At 40.2% G+C, this 20,647-nt stretch overlaps 1 non-coding gene across 1 annotated transcript; it reads right to left on the bottom strand.

The window, feature by feature from the left end:
- Positions 1–12,661: 12,661 nt before the first annotated feature.
- On the bottom strand, positions 12,662–12,769 carry LOC112768580 (small nucleolar RNA R71). Its single transcript, XR_003185990.1, has one exon. It is a non-coding gene; the product is annotated as a small nucleolar RNA R71 (small nucleolar RNA).
- Positions 12,770–20,647: the final 7,878 nt, after the last annotated feature.

Here is a 20,647-nt window from a genome sequence, read left to right as displayed (position 1 = left end):
AGGAAAATCCTCATCATGAAATCCCTGAGATGCCTCAAGGGATGCATTTTCCTCCACAAAACTATTGGGAGCAAATCAACACCTCCCTAGCAGAATTGAGTTCCAATATGGGACAACTAAGGGTGGAGCACCAAGAGCATTCTATCCTCCTCCATGAAATTAGAGAAGACCAAAGAGTTATGAGAGAGGAGCAACAAAGGCAAGGAAGAGACATTGAGGAGCTCAAGCACTCCATAAGATCTTCAAGAGGAAGAACAAGCCGCCATCACTAAGGTGGACCAGTTCTTTAATTTCCTTGTTCTTTATTTTCTATTCTTTTCGAAAATTATGCCTTATGTCTATTTATGTTTGTTTCTTTATTACATGATCACTAGTGTCTAAGTGTCTATGCCTTAAAGCTATGAAAATGAATCCATCACCTTTCTTAAATAAAGAGTGTTTTAATTGAAAAGGAAAAGAAGTGCATGAATTTCAAATTTTAAAACAGTTTAATTATTCTGATGTGGTGGCAATACTTTTGTCTTTTAGAATGAATGCTTGAACATTGCATATTTTTTATATTGTTGATTCATGAATGTTAAAATTGTTGGCTCTTGAAGAATGATGGAAAAAGGAGAAATGTTATTTGATGATCAGAAAAATCATAAAATTGATTCTTGAAGCAAGAAAAAGCAGTGAAAAGCTTGAAAAAAAGAAAGAAAAAGCAAGCAAAAAAAGCCAATAGCCCTTAAAAACAAAAGGCAAGGGTAAAACAAAAAGGATCCAAGGCTTTGAGCATCAATGGATAGGAGGGCCCACAGGAATAAAATCCTGGCCTAAGCGGCTAAACCAAGCTGTCCTTAACCATGTGCTTGTGGCGTGAAGGTGTCAAGTGAAAACTTGAGACTGAGCGGTTAAAGTCGTGGTCCAAAAGTAAAAAGAGTGTGCTTAAGAGCTCTAGACACCTTTAATTGGGGACTGTAGCAAAGCTGAGTCACAATCTGAAAAGGTTCACCCAGTTATGTGTCTGTGGCATTTATGTATCTGGTGGTAATATTGGAAAACAAAATGCTTTGGGTCACGGCCAAGACTCATAAAGTAGCTGTGTTCAAGAATCAACATACTTAACTAGGAGAATCAATACCACTATTTGAATTCTGAGTTCCTATAGATGCCAATCATTCTGAAGCAAAAAGCTAAAAGCCTCGCTCATCTAATTAAGACTGATCTTCATAGATGTTTTTGGAATTCATTGTATATTCTCTTCTTTTTATCCTATTTGACTTTTAGTTGCTTGGGGACAAGCAACAATTTAAGTTTGGTGTTCTTATGAGCGGATAATTTATACGCTTTTTGGCATTGTTTTTAGTATGTTTTTAGTATATTTTAGTTAGCTTTTATTATGTTTTTATTAGTTTTTAAATAAAAATCACATTCCTGGACTTTACTATGAGTTTGTGTGTTTTTCTGTGATTTCAGGTATTTTTTGGCTGAAATTGAGGGACCTGAGCAAAAATCTGATTCAGAGGCTGAAAAAGGACTGCAAATGCTGTTGGATTCTGACCTCCCTGCACTCGAAGTGGCTTTTCTGGAGCTACAGAAGCCCCATTGGCGCGCTCTTTATTGGGTTGGAAAGTAGACATCCTGGGCTTTCCAGCAATATATAATAGTCTATACTTTGTACGAGATTTGATGGCCCAAACAGGCATTCCACGTCAGCTTAAGAATTCTGGCGTCAAAACGCCAGAACTGGCACAAAAGCTGGCGTTTAACTCCAAGAAAAGTCTCTACACATGAAAGCTTCAATACTCAGCCGAAGCACACACCAAGTGGGCCCAAAAGAAGTTTTCTGCATTAATTACCTATTTCTGTAACCCAAGGCTACTAGTCTATATAAATAGGGCCTTTTACTATTGTATTTTCATCTTTGAATCATGTTTTTATGATTGAACCCTCTTTGGGAGGCTGGCCATTCGGCCATGCCTAGACCTTGTTCTTATGTATTTTCAATGATGGAGTTTCTACACACCATAGATTAAGGTGTGGAGCTCTGCTGTTCTTTCTGAATTAATACAATTACTATTGTTCTTCTATTCAATTCACGCCTACTTCTTCTCTAAGATATTCATTCGTTCTTCAACTTGATGAATATGATGATCCGTGACACACATCATCATTCTTACCTATGAACATGTGCCTGACAACCACCTCTGTTCTACTCGCAATGGCTTGAATGCGTATCTCTTGGGTTTCTCATCTAAGATTGGAACCTTCGTGGTATAAGCTAGAATTATTGGCGGTCATTCTTGAGATCCGAAAAGTCTAAACCTTGTCTGTGGTATTCTGAGTAGGATCTGGGAAGGGATGACTGTGACGAGCTTCAAACTCGCGATTGTTGGGCGTGTGACAGACACAAAAGGATCAATGGATCCTATTCCAACATGATCGAGAACCGACAGATGATTAGCCGTGCGGTGACAGCGCATTTGGAACATTTTCACTGAGAGGACGGGAAGTAGCCATTGACAACGGCGATGCCCAACATAAAGCTTGCCATGGAAGGGAGTATGAATGGTTGGAAGAAGGCAATAGGAAAGCAGAGGTTCAGAAGGAACAAAGCATCTTCATACGCTTATCTGAAATTTCTAACAATGAATTACATAAGTATCTCTATCTTTATTCTATGTTTTATTCATCTTTTAATTATCACTTCTCCATAACCATTTGAATCTGCCTGACTGAGATTTACAAGATGACCACAGCTTGCTTCAAGCCGACAGTCTCCGTGGGATCGACCCTTACTCACGTAAGGTATTACTTGGACGACCCAGTTCACTTGCTGGTTAGTTGTGCGGAATTGTGACAAAGTGTGATTCACGTTTGAGAGCTCCAAGTCTTTGGCGCCATTGTTGATGATCACAATTTCGTGCACCAGAATGAAAACTGGAAAACCCATCCTAGTTATCCTTATCAATTGTGATGAGAATTATTTATTGCTCCCACTTAGTTAACCCTTACTAAATAAAGGAAAGTCAAGTGTACTAATCAATGGGATTCCTCAAGTCCTAGTCAACTCCTAAGGAAAGACTAGCTTTAGAGGGATCCAAATCAACCAACAAACTTCAAATATCAATCAACATAGGAGTTTAATAACTCAAGTGTCACCAATTACTCAACCAAAGCCAAAAGGAGAGAAATCTAAATCAAATTGAAAGCATCAATAACATGAATTAAAGAAAGCAATCATAAATCTGAAATACCTAAAATTGCATTAAATAGAAATTCAAATATAACATGAAGAGTTCATAAACCAATTTGGCAACATAAGTAATTAACAAGAGAAATAGATAAACCAAAATACTAGAATAAATAAAAGTAGAAGAGAAACTAAATTAAAGGAATATTGAACCTAGAATGGAGAAGAAGAAGAAATCCTAATCCTAAAACCTAAGAGAGAGGAGAGAGCCTCTCTCCCTAAAAACTACATCTAAAACCTAAAACTTTTCAATAATGAATGAATGTTGAATCCATGATTTTGATTCCTCCATTCTCTAGCCTCTATTCTGGGTTTCTGGGCTTGGATTTGGGCCGAAAAAGGGTCCAGAAATTGCTGGGGGCGAATTCTGCAACTTTCTGCACGTGGCGTCTGTCACGCGTACGCGTAGTTCACGCGTGCACATCATTTAGAGATTTTCCTTGTCACACGTACGCGTCAGTCATGCGTACGTGTCACTTGTGTTTTGCGCGAGACACGCGTCCGTGTCGTCCATGCGCGTGCGTCGCTGTTAGTTTCTTCAAATCTTCATTTTTGCGCGTTCCTTCCACTTTTGCATGTTTCCTTTCTTTTGTCTAAGCCATTCCTGCCCTATAAAGCCTGAAAATACTTAACACATGGATCATGGCATCGAATGATAATAAAGGATAATTAAAATTAACAGTTTTAAGGCCTAGGAAACATGTTTTCACATATATCACAGAATAAGGAAGGAATTGTAAAACCATGCAAATTATATGAATAAGGGAGCAAAGATTTGATAAAAACCACTCAATTGACCACAAAATGAATCATAAAATAGTGGTTTATCACTCTCCTAACCTATAAACTCTCTAAAGCAAAATAAATTCAAATTTAACAAAAGTCTTTTAGTTTTTGAAAATTCTTCAAAGACAAAACAAACAAAACTTGCACTTCAAGTAAAATGCAATTCACAAACAACTAGCCTACAACTTAAGACATAAATATAATCAAAGAAACTAACAACCAAAACACTAAAATAAGAATATGCAAAGAAGAAAACTACCTAACAATGGCAACTCAATTTATTCTTTGATTATATATACAAGAGAATGGAAAGAGTTTACTATGGTGGGGTGTTTCCCACCTATCACTTTTATTTATTGTCCTTAAGTTGGACTTATGGGGAACTCTTCATCAAGGTGGCTGGTGCTTGAATTCATCTTGGAACATCCACCAATGCTTGAATTTCCAATAGACTCCATTGTTCAAAGTCAACATCTCTAAGCTTTGATGGAGTTCTTCACAAACCATGAGCTCCCAAAATTGATCCTCTTCTTGTGATCCGGGATCCCACACTTTGTTTTCACACCCATCTTCAAGTTTATCATCATTGTTCCAACCGAGTGGCACGCAATCCAAATTCTCAATGAAATACCAAACTCTCCTCCTAGACCTATCCAATTAAGCACTAGTCCAACCTTTGTACCTCATCTTTGATGTGTCAACCAAAACGAGCCTTATTTTGTAACGCCAACCACTAAACATCCTTCTCTTACGCTTCACCCCGCAAAGCGCCCTAAGTTGACCATCCATTTCAAGCAAACCATAGTCAAGTGGGATAATAAAGCTAATAGAGATAAGTTTTACCCACTCAAATGAAGGAGTAGATGGCAACCTAGGTATAGAAGCTTCCAAGGATCTTGACAAAGCGTATTTAACTCCCGTACTTCTTTTTCTAAGGACTTTCACATTTCACAAGATTTCTCAATTTTAATCCTTTGCTCATCAATTTTATCTAACTCTTTTCCCTTACTTAAACCATAATTGGGAGAATGAGAGATGTTTACCTCCACAACACTTTCAAATTCACCAGAGAAGGTTCTTCAAGTTTAAAGGATTCTTCACCAAGATGGTTTGATGCTTGATCTTCATTGCCAAGGGAATTCAATTCTTGCTCTATCCCGTCCAATTCTTCATTTGGAACATGCCTTGGATGTTGTGCACTTTCCTCCTCAACATCAAATTCAATCTTCTTGGAGGGGTTTTCTATAACTTTAGGTTTCTATGGAGGTTCCGCATCTCCTAAGTCTTCAACTACTTCTTTCTCTTCTTCAACAATCATAGCTTCCTCCAATTGTTCCAATACAAAGTCATATTCCTCATTATCCACCGGGCTTTCTAGTCTCTCCTTCATGCTACGCTCCCCATTAGATTCTCTGCATGGGACCATGGGAGTTCCTTGAGTGTCCAAATGTTGGGAAGCTAATTGACTCACTAACTCGGTCAAGGAAGCTGCAAATTCTAGTGTTGCCCTTTTCAACTCGCTTTGCCCTTGGAGTAGTGAAGTGAGAGAGTCATCTATTGGGGCTTGAGGTGGATAGGAGGGTTCATTAGTTGGGAGAAAGGGCTCATAATAGGAAGGTAGTTCATCATGATAAGGATGTGGCGGTTCAATACTCTCCATCTTTTCTACTTGTTGCACAACACACTCCAATCCCTTGTTCTCAAGTTGAAATTCCACGATCTCCCTCATACTCCTCTCTTCGGTTGTTCCTCTAAAATCATCCGTGGACATGTTTTACTTGTGGTATGAATCCCATGAGTCCATCTTTTGACGGATGGTTGCTTGAAGCTGATCCATTGTTTTCTTGAGACGATCCTTTGATTTTTGTTCCACTTTGCTAACATAAGTAGGATCATTGATGAGCGGATATTTTATACGCATTTTGGGGTTAATTTCATATAGTTTTTAGGATATTTTAGTTAGTTTTTAGTTTAATTCTATTAGTTTTTAGGAAAAATTTATATTTTTGGACTTTACTATGAGTTGTGTGTTTTTCTGTAATTTCAGGTATTTTTCTGGCTGAAACTGAGGGAGCTAAGCAAAAATCTGATTCAGGCTGAAAAAGGACTGCTAATGCTGCTAGATTCTGACCTCCCTGCACTCGAAGTGGATTTTCTGGAGCTACAAGACTCGAAATGCCGCGCTTCCAATTGCGTTGGAAAGTAGACATCCAGGGCTTTCCAGCAATATATAATAGTTCATACTTTGCACGAGGATAGATGACGTAAACTGGCGTTCAACGCCAGTTCTCTGCCCAATTCTGGCGTCCAGCGCCAAAAAAGGATCAAAAGTTGGAGTCCAACGCCAGAAATGGACCCAAACCTGGTGTTGAACGCCCAAAACAGCCTTATGCATGTGAATTGCTTAAGTCTCAGCCCCAGCACACACCAAGTGGGCCCCAGAAGTGGATCTCTGCACCATCTATCAGAGTTTACTCATTTTCTGTAAACCTAGGCTACTAGTTTAGTATTTAAACAACTTTTAGAGACTTATTTTACATCCCATGACATTTTAGATCTGAACTTTGTACTCTTTGACGGCATGAGTCTCTAAACTCCATTGTTGGGGGTGAGGAGCTCTGCTGTGTCTCGATGAATTAATGCAAGTATTTCTGTTTTCCATTCAAACACGCTTGTTCCTATCTAAGATGTTCATTCGTGCTTAACTGTGATGAAGGTGATGATCCGTGACACTCATCACCTTCCTCAAACCATGAACGTGTGCCTGACAACCACCTCCGTTCTATATCCGATTGAATGAGTATCTCTTAGATCTCTTAATTAGAATCTTCGTGGTATAAGCTAGAACTGATGGCGGCATTCATGAGAATCCGGAAAGTCTAAACCTTGTCTGTGGTATTCCGAGTAGGATTCAATGATCGAATGACTGTGACGAGCTTCAAACTCGCGAGTGTTGGGCATTAGTGACAGATGCAAAAGGACGAAAAATCCTATTCCAGCATGATCGAGAACTGACAGATGATTAGCCATGCTGTGACAGAGCATGTGAGCATATTCTTCACTGAGAGGATGGGATGTAGCCATTGACGACGGTGACCCCCTACATACAGCTTGCCATAGGAGGACGTGCGTGCATGAATCAGAAGACAGAGGAAAGCAGAGATTCCGAAAACAAAGCATCTCCAAAACTCCAACATATTCTCCATTACTGCATAACAAGTAACCTTTAATTTATGCTCCCTTGGTTATTCGCAATTCAACTGATAAACATAATTGACTTTCTGACTAAGATTTACAAGATAACTATAGATTGCTTCAAACCAACAATCTCCGTGGGATTCGACCCTTACTCACGTGAGGTATTACTTGGACGACCCAGTGCACTTGCTGGTTAGTGGTACGAGTTGTGAAAAGTGTGATTCACAATTCGTGCACCAATCTTATTGCTCTTGGATTGATGGACATGGATATTCTTCCATGGAGGGTTGTGGTGGAAAGTAGAATTCATCTAGTGGTTGAAAATTCATATACATTAGAGGTGGTTCATCTTGGTAATAGTAGAAAGGAGGTGGTTCTTGGAGGTATTGAGGTTGGAATGGCGGTGGTTCTATGTATGGTTCATATGGCTAACAAGGTGGTTGGCATGGTAGATATGGATTAGGATCATATGGAGGTGTTTGGTGGTATGAGGCTTGTGAGTGTGGTGGTTGAGGGCTATATTGAGTATATGGCTCAAAGGCATATGGTGGTAATTGTTGGTAGTCACAAGGAGGTCCACCATAGCTATTGGATTGATATGCATCATAGAATGTCTCTTGTTCATAGTGCATTGATGGAGGTTGTTGCCAAGAGGATTGATCACAAGCATATGGCTCCTCCCACCTTTGATTGTTCCATCCTTGGTGCAAGTTGCCATTAAAATTCCCATTTCCTACAACATAGTTGTAACCATATTCATAGCCAAAATGATAAGAATTCATAGTTTAAAGATAAAATAAAATCAAAAGCTAATAGGAAACAAGAGAAACAAAATTCTACAACTAGCAAATAAAGCAAAAATTAAACTATTCACAATATTCACATATCAACAATAGCCAACAACATAACACTATTGCAACTCCCCGACAACGGCACCAAAATTTGATGTGTGATATTCTCGGTATAGAATTTCTCAAAGAATTCTTACATTGCAAGTATAGTTCTAAACCAACAATAAATTCTCACATCGAAATTTAATATGGTTGTCACTAGTTCAACCCCAATGAAAATAACCGAGAGTATTAATCCCGGGTCGTTCTCCCTAGGAATTACAATAAAGTCCTCAATTATTGGCTATGAAAGTATATTATGGGGTTTTTGAAATAAGAAATAAGAAATCTAAATTGCAAAAGAGATAAACTAACAACTAAGAAAGCTCTTGGCAAGGGATGAAAACTATAAGTCCTATCCTCATTATCATCATCAATTGTGACAACAATTGTCCATTGCTCCTACTTAGTTAACCTCTAACTATGAAGGAAAGTCAAGTGGATAGAATTGGCTCTTGTTCATAAGTCCTAGTCAAATCATAGTGAAAGACTAGCTTTAGTGGCATTCAAGTCAAATAGCAACTTCCAATTATCAATCAACAAAAGAATTTGATAACTCAAGAGTCTCCAATTACTCAACCTAAGCCAAGAGGAGAAAAATCTAACTCATGACTAAAAGAAACATTTCATCAAACACCTAATGGGCATAAACATAAAGCATGGTAGATTGTAAGAAATAATAAAAGCTATAACTATCAAAAAGCAAGAAATCAATAATAAAAAAATAAAGCAAATATAAAAAAGACATGGAAATCATAAATTGCATAAAAGGGAAATGAAAATCAACAAAAAGGGTTCATAAACTAAAATTGACAAAATAAAGGAATTAACAAAAGAAGTAAAATGCTAGAACAAGTAAAAGCAAAAGGAAAATTAAAGCAAAAGAAGAAATAGATCTAGATCTAAAAGGAAAATAAAACTAAGAACCCTAATCTAGAGAGAGGAGGGAGCCTCTCTCTCTAGAATTCTACATCTAAACTAAAGTGTGTATGAATGGTCCTCTCCTCATCCTCCTTCACTCCCAGCCTCTTATCTGCATATTGGGCTCGAAATTGGGCCAGAAATCAGCTTAGAAATTGCCCCTAGCGATTTTGCCTAAGTGAGGCACGTGCCGTTCGTCACGCGTACGCGTCGCCTTGAAGATGCAGTGGTCACGCATACGCATCATGTCACGCATGCGCGTCACTTGGAGTATTGCGCGATCACGCTCACGCGTCGTCCATGCGTGCGCGTCGGCATCAGCTTCTCAAATCTCCATTTTCTTGTGTTCCTTCTACTTTTGCATGCTTCCCTTCCATCCTCTAAGTCATTCCTGCCCTATAATCTCTGAAATCACTTAACAAACATATCACGGCATCGAATGGTAATAAGAGAGGATTTAAAATTAGTGATTTTAAGGTCTTGGAAGCATGTTTTCAATCATAGCACAAAATTAGGAAGGAATCTTAAAACTATACAAATTGTATGAATAAGTGAGGAATAAGTTGATAAAATCCACTAAATTGAGCACAAGATAAACCCTCAAAATGGGGTTTATCAGTGGTAAGCAATCCAAATTCTCAATGAAGTACCAAACTCTTCTCTTAGATCCAACCAATTGATCAATAGTCCAACCCTTGCATCTAGCTCTTGAAATCTGAACCTTGATGAGTCTTAATTTGCAACTCCAACCACTAAACATCCTTCTCTTATATGCTTAATTCCACAAAGCCTCCTAAGTTGGCCATTCGTTTCAATAATACCACACTCAAGTGGAACAATAAAACTAAGAGAGACAAGTTTTACCCACTCAAATGAAGGTAGAGAAGTCTCCAACGATCTTGACAAAGCATATTCAACTTCTGTCCATCGTTTCCGAAGGACTTCCACTTCCACATCATTCTCAAAACCTAATCAGAGAAGGTTCTTCATACTCAAGGAGTTCATTTGCGGATGTAGATTCATCACTAGGAGCACTTGATTCATGATCATCCTCACCAAAGGAGCTTGCCTCTTGATCTATTCCATCCAATTCTTGATAGGGAATATGCTTTGGAGGTTTGCACTACCGTCCTCAATATTAATTTCAAGCTTCGTGGAGGAATACTCTACAACTCTAGATTCCCATGGAGGTTCAGCATCTCCTAAGTCTTCAACCACTTCTTCCTCTTCAACAGTTACGGCTTCCTCCAATTGTTCCTATACAAAATCACATTTCTCATTTTCCACTGGAGTTTCTAATTTCTCCTTCATGCTACGTTCCTTATTAGATTCTCCACATGTGGCCATGGGGGTACTTTGAGTGTTGAAGTGCAGTGAAGCTAAATTATCTACTACCTCGGTCAAGGTAGCTATGAACTCTAGTGCTGTCCTTTGCATCTCTCTTTGCCCTTGGAAAAGAATACCAAGAGTGTCATTGATAAACCACTATTTTATGGTTTATATTGTGTTTAATTATGTGGTTTTATCATGATCTTTACCCACTTATTCATTAAATAAGCATGCATTTATAATTCCTTCCTAAAGTTATTGCATGATTGAAAACTTGCTTCCTAGAGACTTTTAATTATGTATTTTATTTCTCCTTTATTCCATTCGATGCCGTGATCTGTGTGTTAAGTGTTTCAGGCTTTATAGGGCATGAATGAGTTAGAGATTAGAAAGGAAGCTTGCAAAAATAGAAAGAACACAAGAAATTGAGGAGATGACCGGCGAGAAGCGACGCGGCCGCATGGATGACGCGACCGCGCGAAGAAGAAGAAATTGCAATGACGCGGCCGCATGGATGACGCAGCCGCGTGAATTGGAAACTGCACAAGTGACGCGGAAGCGTGGACGACGCGTCCGCGTGGCAAAGCGAAACGCCGAATGACGCGTCCGCCTAAATGACGCCTCCACGTAACATGCGCGATCTGCATAATCTGCAGAATCGCTGGGGGCGATTTCGGGCCCTATTTTGACCCAGTTTTTGCCCCAGAAAAGCAGACTAGAGCCAGAGAACATGCAGAAACCAATAACAACATTCATTCCGAATCATTTTAGTTTTCAGATCTACTTTTCCTCTCTTCTAGGTTTTCTCTCTACACATTCATAGTTTTTAGGATTTGTTTTTATTCATTGTTTTTGCATTGGAATATTGAGAAGAGTTATTGCCTCATCAAGACTTCGACATTCTAGTTCGTTCTCTTTACTTGTCTCTTACTCTTCCATGTTCCTTAATTCACTTAATTTTACTGTTGGATTATTTTAGCATTTATTAATACAAGAATCACTTTTATTTTTAATTAACTTTTTTATTATTATTTATCATGTCTTCCTTTAATTCCCTTTATTATGTTATGAATTTTACATTTACAATGAGCGAGTAGTTCCCTAACTTGATGGGGAGTTGATTGAAAGGAACCCTTGAGTTAGGATGCTCAAGAGAAAGATTGTAATTGGGTTTATTGTTGGATTGATCTCTAGTCATTAACACCAATCCTCCCAAGAACGGATTGGAACTTGTGGATAGATACAGCATTCCAACTCGTTTGACTTTTCCTTACTTAGTAAGGGGCAACTAAACATAATAACCCTCAATTGTCAATTAATCTTGAGAGTACTCCAACAAGAATAGGGCTTCCAGCTAATCAACTCCCAGTCAAGGCTTTTTTTAAATTTATATAAATTTTCTAATTTAATTTTTTTCCATTCAACTCAAACCTTTTTGAAAACATCTGATTAATAAAATAGCACACTTGTCTGCAACTCGTTGGGAGACGACCTGGGATTCATACTCCCAGTATTTTGATTTTAATTTCTGTGACACCCTTCTAAATTGATAAGCGGATTGTTGGTTGGTTGAGAACTATACTTGCAACGCATATTTTATAATCATTCTTAACTCGCCAATTTCCGCCAACATCAATTTTTGGCACCGTTGCCGGGGAGTTGCAATAGAGTGCTAAAGTTATTAATTGGAATTTATTTATTTGTATTTTATTCTATTTTGCTACTATGAGCTGCTTGTTTCTTTCGTTAGATGACACGTTCGCTTCCTGACCCAAGCTTGCTAGTATTCGATCCTGAGATTGAAAGAACTATTTCACGAATAAGGAAAGCTCGGCGTCGGTTAGTCCTCTCTGAGGGCGGATCTGAAACATCACTTGAGAAAGAAACCAGCCCATGTTCTACTGATTTGGTTGTTTTACATGCAGGTAACATGGCAGCAGCTAGGAGAGTTACTATCCAGGAGGCTGGAGCCCCTGATTTTACAATGCAACCATTTCAAGCGCATCACCCAGCGGTGGCTACAGACTTTGAAATAAAGACCGCACTGCTCAATTTGATGCCCATGTTTCATGGCTTACCTGCTCAATAGCGTATCAAGCACCTGAGAGATTTTCAGGCAGCCTGTTCTACTGTCAGGCGTGATGGTGCAGATAAAACTTCGATTTTGCTGAAAGCTTTCCCGTTTTCTCTCGAGGGGAAGGCAAGAGAGTGGTACTACACTCAACCAGCAGCAATTGTATCCAACTGGGATACACTGAGAAGAGAATTCTTGGAAAAGTTCTTTCCAGCTGAAGTTACTGATAAACTGAGGAAAGAAATTTCCATGATTGTACAGGATGATTCTGAAACTCTCTATGAGTACTGGGAGCGCTTCAATAATCTTCTGGAAGCTTGCCCCCACCATATGATTGACAAGATAGTGTTACTCGGCTATGTAACACAGGGCATGAGGCCCTAAGATAAGACCACATTGGAAAGTGCTAGCAATGGGTCTATGAAAAAGTACAAGATAACTGATGAGGCATGGCAATTGATCAGTGACTTAGCTGAATCTACTAGGAATCACAGGCAGAAACAAGGCCGTGCAAAAGCCGTTGCAGAAGTATCATCTAGCAGAGAGACTACTGCTTTAACTCAGAGTATCTGTGAAATGACCAACTTGCTGAAGCAAATGCAATTGAATCAACAACAAGTTCAGCAAGCTCAACCTTCTCCAGCACAGCAAAACCAACAGTTATTCCCACAAAGAGTTTGCGGAATCTGTGCTGATTATAGCCATTATACTGATGAATGTCCGCAGCTCCAGCAGGAAGACAACACCGTGGCAGCAACTCATAACTTCTATGACTACCCCAACCAAGGGTACAATCAAAGTGGCAACTACAGCCATGGATGGCAGGATAATTCTAACCAGAATTGGAGGGACAACAACAACAGAGGAGGCAGAGATAATCAAGGAAATCAGAGGTGGAAAAACAACAACAACAGGCAGCAGAATCAGAATCAGCCTTACAGAGCACCTCACCTAAGGCAATCCCAAGGGCCACAGAATACCCTACAGCAGACCCCTCAAATTACCTATCCTTCTTCATCTGCTAATGATGACTTACTACAATCTATTGATCGGAGACAACAGACCATGGAAAACAACATTAATGACACTCTGAATGGTCTGACCACTACTTTGCAGGCGCTTGTCTCCCAGATTGGATCAATGAACAACTTCAATAACCAACCTTTGAGCTCCAGTGGAATCCCCTCTCAACCATTACCCAATCCAAAGGGTGGCATCAATGCCATCACCCTGAGGTCCGGAACCACACTGCAGGAGAGGAATCAAGAGGAGCCAAACCCACCAGAACATGCCTCAGCTGAAGAGGTAGTGGAAATAGAAGATGTTGAAGAGGAATAGGACATACAGGACATGGCTGAAGAAGAAGAAGTGTAACCACAAGAGGAAGCACTAAAAGGCGCAGACACTGCAGAAGATACCACTCCTATTCCATTTCCACAACTAGCAAGGAAGCCCAGGAAGCAGCTGGAACCTGATCCAAAAATTGTAGAAATATTCAAAAAGGTTGAGGTAACTGTTCCTCTATTTGATGTTATTCAATAGGTACCTAAGTATGCAAAGTTTCTAAAAGATTTATGTATACATAAAGACAAAATTAATGAATTAGAAACTATTCCTTTAGGAAGTTCCATATCTGCTTTAATGGGAGGTTTACCTGAAAAGTGTAGTGACCCAGGTCCTTGTATAGTTAATTGTACTATTGGTGGTGTGATAATTTCTGACTGCATGTGTGATTTAGGAGCATGTGTTAGTATAATGCCTTTGTCTATATATGATATTTTGAGGCTCCCTCCCTTAAAAAGGTCGGCAGCTCGTTTTGTGTTAGCAGATAAAAGCATTATTACAGTGGTTAGAGTTGCTGAAGATGTAACTGATTTTTATATCCTGGAAATGCCCTAAAATGACTCAGACAAGCCATCATCAATCCTACTTGGAAGGCCATTCTTGAAAACCTCAAAGTTTAAATTAGATGCTTTTTTAGGAACATACTCTTTTGAAATAGATGGTCGAATAGTGATCTTCAACCTGAATGGAGTTATGACACATCCTCCGGAGGATCACTCTATCCTCAAGTGTGACATTATAGATGAAACCGTGGTTGAAGTTCACCAGGAGGAGTTTGAAGAGAAGCACACAGGACATGGTCCAAGTGTGGGGACATTCTCAGAGGACAATGACAGTGCCTTACCACTATTACCAGCTCTAGACAACCCAGAGCCTGAACATGATCAGAAGTTAGAATTAAAAACCCTTCCTCCACACCTCAAATATGCTTACCTTGAAGACGGGCAGAAGTTTCCAGTTATCATTGCAAGGGAACTCACTTCTCAACAGGAAGAGCAGCTACTTGGTGTGATGAGGAGGCACAAGAAGGCAATTGGTTGGAGTTTGGCAGACATAGTAGGCATCAATCCTCAAGTCTGTGAGCATAGGATATTTTTAGAAGAGGGAGCAAGACCTGTCCATCAACCCCAGAGAAGACTGAACCCCACTATCCTAGAGGTTGTCAAAAAGGAAGTGACCAGACTACTAGAGGCAGATATCATCTATCTCATCTCAGACAGTGAGTGGGTAAGCCCAGTACCAGTGGTGCCAAAGAAGTTTGGAGTCACTACAGTGAAGAATGAGCATGGAGAGCTCCTGACAACCAGAGTTCAGAATGCCTGGAGGGTCTGCATTAACTACAGACGCCTCAACCAAGCAACCCGTAAGGATCACTATCCTCTTCCATTTATTGATCAAATGCTGGATCACCTGTCAGGTAAATCGCATTATTGTTTTTTAGATGGTTACACAGGTTATTTCCAGATTCATATAGCTCCTGAGGATCAGGAAAAGACCACTTTTACATGTCCTTTTGAGACTTACGCTTACAAGAGAATGCCCTTTGGCTTGTTCAATGCACCAGCTACTTTCCAGAGGTGCATGATGAGTCTTTTCTCTGATCATATTGAGGACTGTATGGAGGTTTTTATGGATGATTTTAGTGTTTATGGCGATTCCTTTAGCCTTTGCTTAGATGGATTATCTAGAGTATTAGATAGATGTGTCAGTACAAACCTGGTATTAAATTTTGAAAAATGTCACTTTATGGTTAAACAAGGGATTGTACTAGGACATGTTGTGTCTAATACTGGCATTTCTGTAGATCCAGCAAAGGTGGATGTTATTTCTAGTTTGCCTTACCCCTCTTCTGTGAGGGAGGTCCGTTCTTTCCTTGGCCATGCAGGTTTTTACAGGAGGTTCATTAAGGACTTCAGTAAGGTAGCACTTCCCTTATCCAGACTACTGCAGAAAGATATTGAGTTCGAGTTCAGTGAAAATTGCAAACAAGCATTTGATAAGCTGAAGACCGCCCTGACTCAAGCTCCAATTGTGAGAGGACCAAACTGGAGCCAACCAATTGAAATAATGTGTGATGCTTCCAACCATGCCGTAGGAGCAGCACTGGCTCAGCGTGAAGGTAAGGATCCTTTTGTTATTGCTTATGCATCTAACACTTTAGATGCCGCTCAGTCGAATTACACTACTACTGAAAAAAAACTTCTTGCTATTGTTTTTGCTCTGGATAAATTCCGAGCCTATTTACTTGGTACGAAGGTAGTAGTGTATTCAGACCACGCAGCTCTAAAGTATTTATTAGCTAAAAAGGAGTCCAAACCAAGGCTTATACGTTGGATACTGCTATTACAAGAATTTGATTTGGAAATTAAGGACAGGAGTGGTAACCAGAATTTAGTGGCAGACCACTTGAGTCGCCTTGAACATATTACAGATGACTCCACTCCTATAGCTGATAATTTCCCATTTGATAACCTGCAAGCAGTATCTGAGATAGTCCCTTGGTATGCACCTGTAGCTAATTATCTAGTTAGCCGCACTTTTCCTCCGAACTTTTCTAAGCATCAAAGAGACAAGCTGAAAAGCGAGTCTAAATATTATATATGGGATGACCCATATTTATGGAGATGTGGCACTGACCAGGTAATTAGAAGGTGTGTGCCTCAATCAGAATTCTAGTCCATCTTAGAGGCCTGTCACTCATCTGAGAGTGGAGGACATTTTGGCCCTCAAAGAACTGCTAGAAAAATCTTAGACTGTGGATTCTGGTGGCCTACTCTTTTTAAGGACGCTGCTGAATTTTGTAGATCTTGTTTTCCATGCTAGAAATTTGGTAATATATCCAGGAGGGATGAGATGCCTCAACAAATTATGCTTTTCTGTGAAATTTTTTATGTTTGGGGCATTGACTTTATGGGTCCATTTCCAAATTCTAATGGTTATTTCTATATATTGTTAGTTGTGGATTACGTTTCCAAATGAGTGGAAGCAATTCCTACCCGCACTGATGATGCTAACACTGTTGTTTCCTTTGTGAGAAACCATATTATTTTTCGCTTTGGATCACCACGAGTAATCGTGAGCGATCAAGGCACCCATTTTTGTAACAGGAGACTAACAGGACTAATGAAGAAGCATGGGATAATTCATAAAGTTGCAACAGCCTACCATCCTCAGACTAATGGGCAAGCCGAGGTGTCAAATAGAGAGATAAAGCATATCTTGTAGAAGATAGTCAAACCTCATAGAAGAGACTGGAGCACCAGGCTACAAGATGCATTCTGGGCATACAGAACAGCATACAAAACACCTATTGGGATGAGTCCTTTCCGCTTAGTTTATGGAAAAGCTTGTCATCTCCCTGTTGAAGTAGAGCACAAGGCCTTTTGGGCAGTAAAGAAATGCAACATGGGAATTGAAAAAGCCGTAGCTAAAAGGAAGCTGCAACTGCAGGAACTGGAGAGCCTTCGCCTAGAAGCTTATGAGAACTCAAGACTATACAAGGAGAAGATGAAGGCTGTACATGATCAACACATCAGGAGGAAAGAGTTCCGACCTGGGGATTTAGTCCTCTTTTACAAATCTCGACTGCTGCTCATACCAGGCAAGTTGAGATCAAGATGGGAAGGTCCATACAGAGTAGAGAAGGCAGAACCGTACGGAGTTTATCACCTACACCATCCTTCAAACTCTGAGCTTATCAAAGTTAATGGACATCATTTAAAGCCGTACCATGGCGAGAAGCTGAAGAAAAACAAGGAGCTTGAGATCTTCCTCTTGGAAGATCCCCACATAGCTGAAGACTGAGCTAGTGGAGCGTCCAACTTACGGACGTTAAAGTAAAGTGCTAGGTGGGAGACAACCCACCATGGTATGATCGTTCTTTTCTTTGTTTTTAGTTTCCTTATTCAATAACTCTTCTCTTCATTAGTACATTTTGTGCATCTGCATTTCCATACTGTTATTTCAATAAAAAAAAATCACGCGACGCGACCGCCTCATTGACGCGTTCGCGTCGCAAGGAGATGGGAGACAATAATAATATGAACAGAGAGTTACGCAGGAGCAGGGCTGGAGGCGTGCCAATGGCACAAATCACCCCATGTGACCGCGTCGCTGACGCGACCGCGTCATATGGGGATAATGGCCTCCCACGCGGCCGCGTGACAAGAATTTTGACGTCAAAGTGGCGCACACCCGAAAGTTGTGCTAGAGTGGTGCTAGACTGGTGCTGGACGCGCAGTCCCTCTCACGCGATCGCGCGCCCCACGCGACTGCGTCATATCCTTCTGAAAGCCCACTCACGCGATCGCATGTCCCACGCGATCGCGTCACCCAAAATTTGGCACTAATATGATTTTGAACAGAGAGTTGTGCGAGTGCGAGGCTACCCTCTCGCCATTAGCCTAAAACGAGTCACGCGACTGCGTGACCGACGCGACCGCGTCAATCAGTTTAACCGCAAGTCGCGCGACTGCGTGCCTCACACGAACGCGTCGCTTGCGCAGCACAGTTTTCCTAATTTGCCAATTATCTTATCTTTTTCTCCCCAAATCCTATTTTCTCTTTTCCCTCCTTATTTCTTCTCCCTCCCTTCTTCCTTCTTTCTCACTTTTTACTCTCTCTCACCCCCATTAACAAGGTTTTTCTTTTCTCCTTCCCTCCTTACTTTTCTATTATTCTTCTTATTTTTATATGTTATCTTCTTTTCTTTTCTTTTTATTTTCATTACTCATATCTTCTTTTTCTTCCTTTCTTTTTCCTTTTTACTTGGTGTTATAAATTTATTTGAGTCATTGTTTTTCATTATATGCTTGTGGATTGTTGTAAATTTGTTTGACAAATATATATTGCTTTTTAAGGGATTACTTGCATGGTCAAATTCTTATTTTCAAGAGCTTCTTCTACATGCATACTATGTGTTTGTGAAAAAGCCCATATGGCATTATGAACTTCTTTACATTTTTTTACTCTAATATTCAATGCTTGCTTTTCACAAATTTCCTTTACTATTTTATTCATTGAATTTAATTGTCAATACAAAGGTGATAGTTAGCTACGAGTGATAACATATTTAAATTGGACATTGAATGCTTGATATATGCTACTCATGCCTTTGCCTACATGTCAATAAACCCCTTGCATTTATTTGTCCCTACATGCACTTGCTATATTTCCATTGATGTACTTTTCACATGTAATCTGGACCATGTGTTAACGTCATTCTTCTTTATTGTGCATTGATTATCACTCACATCACCCTCTTCCTTGCTTTACCCCTTTAAATTTAATTTACTTTCTCTTCCCTTTTTCAGGATGGCCACTAAGAAAGGAAAAGAGAAAGCTACCCCCAAACAACCAGCAAGAAGAGGTACAAAAAGAGCATTAGTGGCAGAACCCTCTTCAACTGCGGTAAAGCCCTCAACAAAGAAGACTAAGAGGATCATAAAGGTTGATGATAAGGAAAAAGCCTGGCTGTGAGCAGATGTTCCCCATCCTGGCTGAAAAGGAGTTACAACAACGAATACCTTCTTCACCTCCCGCCCAATATTGCTACCTTTGTTGAGCCGCAAATTACCCGAAGACAATGGGGTTTCCTACAGAGACAGCCAAGGCAGGTCAATCTTTCTTGGGTAGTCGAGTTCTACTCCAACTTCCACCTGCCAACCCTGTAGTCTGTCTATGTCCGTCAGAAGCAAGTCCCCATTACTGAAGAAGCCATTCAAAAAGCTCTAGGTCTTCCCCCTGTTCCAGAAGGACTGGATGCCTTTCAAGAAGCCGCACTCAAGCGCCAGCTGTACCAATTTGACTGGGACGTCATTCTCAGAGTTATCGCACTACCTGGCAGCAGATGGATCTACGGATACCATCGTACCCGCCCTAAGGGAATTTTGGCTTCAGTACTTACCTTGGAGGCTCGCGTATAGGCACAGATCATGTCCCATTACGTCTTTTCGAGCACTCACGAGTCCTCCTTCACTGCGGACATGGCTGTTCTACTATGGTGCATCCTCACAGACCAACCTCTGAATCTACCAAGACATATCCGGAACGCCATGGGACACGTACAAATTGCTGGCAACTTACCTTTTCCAGCCCTGGTCTCAGATCTTGTCTCAGCAGCCGGAGTCTCCTACAGAGCTGGGGACACCAAAGCCATGCTTCTACGGGATGATCAGTATGTCCCTAACGGGAAGTACCTTAGACTTCCAGCAGCCACTATCCGCCAGCCTACTGAACCAGTTGAAGATATTCCTTCTTCAACACCACAGGCACTTACAACAGCCCAACTGCTCCATCAGATACTTGAAAAGTTGGATCGGCATGAACAGAAAGCTAAGTTGAGAGAGCGCCGTAACAAGCACCGATTCACATACCTCAAGGAGCTGATCATGGGAAAATTCAAGGACTCAGATACCCCGGACTCCACTTCCTTTACCAGCACAGGGAGCCATGATGGTCCCGACTATGGAGATACTGCTACCAGCCCACCTTTGTTCTTGATAGATGGCACCGAGGACGGTGCAAAGCCTTAAGTGTGGGGAGGTCGGTGAGTATCTGACTTCCAGAGGTAATTTCTCTTCCCTAGCACCAATAAATTAGGATATTTAGTTAGATTTTTCTTTTTATAGAATAGGATAAATTGCATAGTAATAGATTAGTTGCATGCATGTTCTGCTTGATTGAAAAGACAATAAGTTTCTTCTAAGACCCTATCTTTGGAACAAAATTTCACTAATTTTAATTAAAACTTTTATGTTAAATTTGCTTGAAGTTGTATTTGGAACATGATTTTTGAGCTAAAGAACACACAACCTATGAGATTTGAGCCTTTATGAATGCTTACATTATTTAACCATAATTATTTTATTC

The sequence above is a fragment of the Arachis hypogaea genome, chromosome 17 (genome assembly GCF_003086295.3).
Source record: "Arachis hypogaea cultivar Tifrunner chromosome 17, arahy.Tifrunner.gnm2.J5K5, whole genome shotgun sequence".
Classification (NCBI taxonomy): domain Eukaryota; kingdom Viridiplantae; phylum Streptophyta; class Magnoliopsida; order Fabales; family Fabaceae; genus Arachis; species Arachis hypogaea.
This window is presented reverse-complemented; position numbering and strand designations above follow the sequence as displayed.